Source organism: Neomonachus schauinslandi, chromosome 1 (genome assembly GCF_002201575.2).
Source record: "Neomonachus schauinslandi chromosome 1, ASM220157v2, whole genome shotgun sequence".
Classification (NCBI taxonomy): Eukaryota; Metazoa; Chordata; class Mammalia; order Carnivora; family Phocidae; genus Neomonachus; species Neomonachus schauinslandi.
In genome coordinates this window covers 89,677,449-89,683,448 of record NC_058403.1, presented here as the reverse complement: position 1 = coordinate 89,683,448, position 6,000 = coordinate 89,677,449, and the positions used below count along the sequence as shown (strand labels likewise).

Sequence of the window (6,000 nt, the reverse complement as noted above, 5' to 3'; positions counted from 1 at the left end):
GAAAGAAAGAAAGAAAGAAAGAAAGAAAGAAAGAAAGAAAGAAAGAATGAGAAAGAAACCAAAAGGGACACTAGGGTTCAAAATAGAGGCTCTGAGGTCTTACACACTTGCTATGTGTGGGCAAAGAATGGAATATGAACTTTCTAGAAGGCAATAAGAAGGAGATCTGATCGTTTGTTACAGAAAGTCTAACTAAAGCCATTGCAGGGCGCCTGGGTGGCTCAGTTGGTTAAGCGACTGCCTTCGGCTCAGGTCATGATCCTGGAGTCCTGGGATCGAGTCCCGCATCGGGCTCCCTGCTCGGCGGGGAGTCTGCTTCTCCCTCTCCCGCTCCCCCCTCTCGTGCTCTTTCTCTCTCTCACTCTCTCTAAAAAAAAAAAAAAAAAAAAAAAAAAAGCCATTGCAAAGGAAGAAACCCATCTATTCTCAGAACTCAGCAAGGAAAGAAATGATTTTTATCTATCTTCAAGAAGAGAACATTGTGGGAGTCAACATCCTCAACACATTATTGTTATAAACACAACAAATTTCATAGAATTGTTTTAAGACATCCTCTCAGATGAGCTGCTGGTTTAATATTAACTTGATCTGCAGATCAGTTGTGTTGTGTAATTTTGGACCCGTGTCTTGCCCTTTCTAAGCTTTAGTTTTCCCATGTGCACACTGAGATCAGATTGATTAGATGATTTAGAGAAGAAAATTTGGCCTAATGTGCCAAAGAGAGGTGAAGTCATTTGTGTCAATGATGGAAAGGAATTTTGGAGGAAGAGGTACTAAGTTTGGTCACATAAAAGTTGACATCCTAGGGGCGCATGGGTGGCTTGGTCGTTAAGCGTCTGCCTTCGGCTCATGGGATAAAGCCCTGCATCGGGCTCCCTGCTCTGAGGGAGACCTACTTCTCCCTCTCCCACTCCCCCTGCTTGTGTTCCTTCTCTCGCTGTCTCTCTCTCTGTCAAATAAATAAATAAAATCTTTAAAAAAAAAAAAGTTGACATCCTAGCAGAAATTTTAAAGAGTCATTTAAAAAGAAGGCAACAGAGAATGATCAGGGCTGAAACAACAACAACAACAACAACAACAAACAACCTTGTAGGTTAGTGTCATGTGTGACAAGCTACAGCTATGAGAGAAAGAACTTCTCCTGGAGGGTATGTGTAAATAAGAAACAAGAATCAATCCATGGGATGGCTGTACTAATCCATAAGGAATGCCAGAATTAAGAGATGAAAGAGGAACCAACAATAGTGATACAGAAAAACAGAGTTCAAGAATTTAAAGAGGATACAATGATAAATGATGATTTTATGAACTGTAATGAAAAAGAATACTTGAGGATAGGATATGTTAAGTCTGATGAAATATAATTAATGAAGTCAAGTTAAATACATAGAGAATTTTTATTAGATAAGTAATTATAGGTGCTAGGTGACACTGAAGGTTTTGTAAAATAAGGCAAATAGATATTGCTTTAAAAATTTTTTTCCTAAAAAAATATTTTATAATCCATGAAAAATGATTAAAAAAAAACAGAAAGTAAGTTAGACTATCATAAATGCCAAAAGACAAGTACAATTTTCTGCAACTTTGAAAAAGATAGGTTACATATAGCTAGCAGATCCAGGATGGAATTCATAGAATTAAAATATTCAAAATGATCCCCAAAGAACAAAGTGACAGGATTAGACCAGAGACGAGGAGACAGTGTTTCTGAGTATCAGAAGTGGCATGGGCAAAGACTTGGAAGTGGGAAAGTTTGAGGCTTTCAGGGAAGAGCTAGTAACTATGTTGGTGAAGTAGAGTATTAGAGTATATATACAGCAGTCATTGATATATGTGAAAAACTTAGGTTGACATCCTCAAATGCTAATGTAAGAAAAGTTCAATTTAATTTGCTGGGTGATAAGAAGCTATTGAAGGTTTAAAAACCAGTAAGTGGTATGATCAGAGAAGTTCTTCAGGAAGACACATCTGTCAGTAACAGGTTAGACAAAATAGAGCAGAATTCAAGCAACGAGAGTCTGGGATGGGAGGTCTTAGTAGGAAGTCCAGTTATGGCATAGTGGAGGTGGCCTAAGCCGGGAGAGTTGCAGTGGGAATGGAAAGAAGAGGACTGAGAGAGCTAACAAACTTGGCCAGCAATTGAATGTCAGTTTGTAACTACTGGAAAATGACAGTGTGACCTAAGGCTAATTCCCTATCTCCAGTGCCATCTTTCTTACTTAGGAAAAATGGATTATGGTGTTTTGCTTCTACCTATCTCAGAAATGCTGTCAGAATTGATTACACATATTTCCCCAAAGTAATCTAAGGGGCTTTAATTTGCTGGAACTGGACAGTATGTAAATACGATTATTCATCATGTCTAAAAGAGGATACAGAATGATGGATGTGCCAGGCCAACACGAGAGAACTGTTTAAGAATATTGAGAGAAAAAGAAGCTAGATAATCAATATGATGCTTAATGTGGAAGGCTAAAGACAGTGATAGAAAGATACTGAGTAAAAGGGAAATAGAAGAGGCTAATGCATTTAGGAGTTAAGAATGATGAAAGAGTGCTATGTTACCTTAAATAATTTCAAGAGGAAAAGTGAGTATTTTAGGTTCACTGTTCAATATTAAGAAGTAAGGAGAAAAATGTTTAAAATAAAAATTTGAGGGCATTTGTAGCATTTATGAAAAGGAATCAGAAAAATTATGCATATAGGTATACATTCTGAATTCTATACCAAAAATGAACAATACTTTATGTACAGCTGCATTATAGAATAACATTGTATTTTAAAGACTAATCACTAGATCTAGAGGTCACTGACTAGAATTCAAAAGGATGGGCACTGTTATAGGCTATTGTGGTATTGATATTAGGGGATAGACCCCTGGAGTGCCTGGAAAAAACACGTTTGGCTCATACCTACATTGATGACCATGAAAGGAAACAACTCCCACTCAGTTAAATTTGGATTTTGAAACTTTTTTTTTTTTTGCTTTTTCCTAGCATGATTACATATCAGATTGACCTACTATTTATCATAGCTTGAAAGTCTGTGATAAACCATTAGAAAACAGTACATCATTTTGCATTAAATAAGCTATGGCTCAGTTTGATAACTAATGTGGCTTGGTGCAGAGAGGAGGCTCTGCTTTCGTTTGAAAGATGAAGTTGGTCTCTAGGGCCTTCCCTCACCTTTGCAGGAACCTTACCATCCCAGCTGTTTGGTCTTTTCCTGACCAAAGGTTTCTTTAAAACTTTTTCTTCTCTCAGCTCATAATATCTTTAAGGGAAACTCATGAATGTTGAAGGAAATTCTTGAATCAGAGGAGGGAAGCTATAATGGTGAAATGGAGACTAGAGCTATTTATTGCTCTAAGGGTTAGTAGTGTTACTTCCGTCTATTTGTCTCAGTTGATCGTGAGGACTCCAACCAGAGAGAAGAGAGCTCCGGGCTGAAAGGTCAGATATTGGGAAAGGTTTGGCTGACTAGAATTCTACAACCAGTGAAGCATTGTCAAGGGATGCCTCCAGCAATGCTTGTAAGGATGTTGTCGGTACAATTCCTAGAAACTACAAGGGCATTTCACAGGAGGTTAGGATTTGGTGGGTGTGTAAAATTACCGAGTCCACAGTTTTCAGAGTTCTGTGAGAATCTAATGTTTCTTAGACTTGCCTCATGGCCAAATGCAGAAGGTAAGAAACCAAGTAGGAGGGCCTCTAGTTCCCGCCTTCTGATTCTACCACACCAACTCTGCTTTTACTTGTTTTATGTACTGGGGTTCCAGGTATTAGGAAACAAGAGATTCTACTCTTCAAAGGTGTTTTCTTAGACAAAGTAACTGGGATTCAGGGAGTCACAGTGACTCACCTAAAGTTGGTTTCCGATTCCAGGTGCCATTCACAATGTTATTGTGCTGATTTGTGAAGAGTCCCAAGTGGATTCAGTTTTATAGCCGCAATTTAAGAGACACTAAATGAAGATTTGGCATGTCACCTTTCAGGGGTTGCCAAGTCTGGGGTTTCACTGAGGAGATGTTCCATTCTCCCCTTTGTGTGCTGGTCAACCACCACATACACCAAAGAGAGCTCCCATTTACTTTGTGTGAATTGGCTTTCGCTGTAGCAGAATTAACTGGCTGCAGGGAAGATTTCTTACAATCAGTTTGGAATGGCTCTGACTTTCTTTTACCCTTATGTATGGCAGTCAACTCTACATGGATGCCTGGAGGATGCTTCAGGGATTGGAGGATATGAATGGGACTGAAAAGCTTACAAACCAGGGCATGTCACAAAAACTGAAGGAAAGGGTAATTACGGAACTTGGGGCTTTGGGGAGAACTAATGGGATCAAACTAATAAAAGGAGATGTTCCTCTAGAGTAAGTGACATTAACTTGTGTGAGAGCCTCAGAAAGACTGTGGAATTATGCTTTGTGTCATTAAAATTTTTATCCCACCCACCCACAGGTGGAAAGTATACCCCTGGCAGACAGTTGAGCTTCATATGCTTTGGCTCTATATAATTTTCCATTTGTCTGAATAAAGATGCAATACGATGCTGTTGAAAGAGATGTAGATTTATGGGCTTCACAGTAATAGCTCTAGATACTTGAGTTCTCTGCCTTTCCAGTACCAATAAAGATCCTCTTCAAACCTATGGAGAAATTTAGTTTTTCACGTAGCATAATCTGTTTTAACACGTAGCTGAAGGCGCACAAACTTCAAGCAATTCTTCAGTAAGATGTTAATTTCTTCTTTTACTTGCAGCCTCACACTCATATTGAGATGTCACTGGGCTTGCTTTTTTTTTTTTTTTCTATGAACCAGTTTACGAATGTTCCAGGTAGGAAATGTAAAATGAGAGTATCGTTTCAAGCTGGAGCAAAGGGAGGGCATGTGTTGCATAGGGGCAAAATTACTCAGTGCATTAATTTGTAGTACATGTGTTAAGACTTACTCTGACATAATTCTGGGTTCTTTTGATAACATGTTCTACTTGTTCTACTTTTCCTTTTTCTCAATAAGAATATTATTTTCTCTGGAAACTTCGTTGAAGAGTTAACAAGAGAATTGATGAGTTTTTCTTTTGATTAAGCAAGGGATATATTTTAGAATGCATAATTTATAATAAATAAGCATCAACACTTTAAAAAGCCATGAAGCAAATTCTCTGGGACCTGCTTATTTTTCAACTTGAATACATTTTTGTGAATAGCTGTATTTTTATAGCACATATTTCAATGCATTAAATAGGGTGATATACAGGTATATTTTAATATGGCAATAAAAATCAAATGGAACTAACCAAATTTACGTGATGGGGAGCCTTGAGGCTAATATTTTCTCATTTATTTAAACTCATCTTATTAGTCTTTAATAGGACAAAGGTGAGGTAATTGGGTGCTTCTTTTAGAGGGTATAGAGTTTTAACGTCTGTGTCACTGATATTAATGGCAGAGATCTGTGAGATTTTCAGTACTGTGGATCTGACAACAAAATTCACAATCAAGAGACTTCTAAGAAGATCCCCAGTTTGGCTTAATCAGTAGAGATTATTGTATTACATTGCTAAATGCTTTGGGCAAGTAGCAGCAATGCTCACTCTATCAACAATGCTTCTGAAAAAATAGATGTGGCAGTAATGTTTTATAGCTAACTAATTGCTACCTTATCCGGGGAGAACCATTATGGAATGGGATTATTTGTACTCCATGCCTATCTTCCTGCAATTCCCAAAGCACATGTATAGGACTTTATAGAGTTATTGCATTCTGTCAGAGCAATATTGATGGTGGAGTGTTGAAGAAAGTGTCCTGAAATTGACATAAAAAAAGTTGGGTGAGTCTCTTGCCTTAAAGATTTAATATCATGTAATTAAGGGCCAATTCCTCAATGTCTCTGAGTTTCAGTGTGTTCATCAATAATATAGGAGTAAAATTCCTTATAATACTCAGATCTCGGTGCTGTTATGATAACAAAATATGATGATGAAAGTGAAAGTATTTTGT

General features: G+C 37.7%; 1 protein-coding gene across 6 annotated transcripts in view; it reads left to right on the top strand.

Annotated features, from left to right (window-relative positions):
* The window catches only part of NLGN1 (neuroligin 1), a 674,669-nt gene that overhangs the window by 461,121 nt on the left and 207,548 nt on the right, over positions 1-6,000 (top strand). The gene's annotated exons all lie outside the window — the stretch shown is intronic.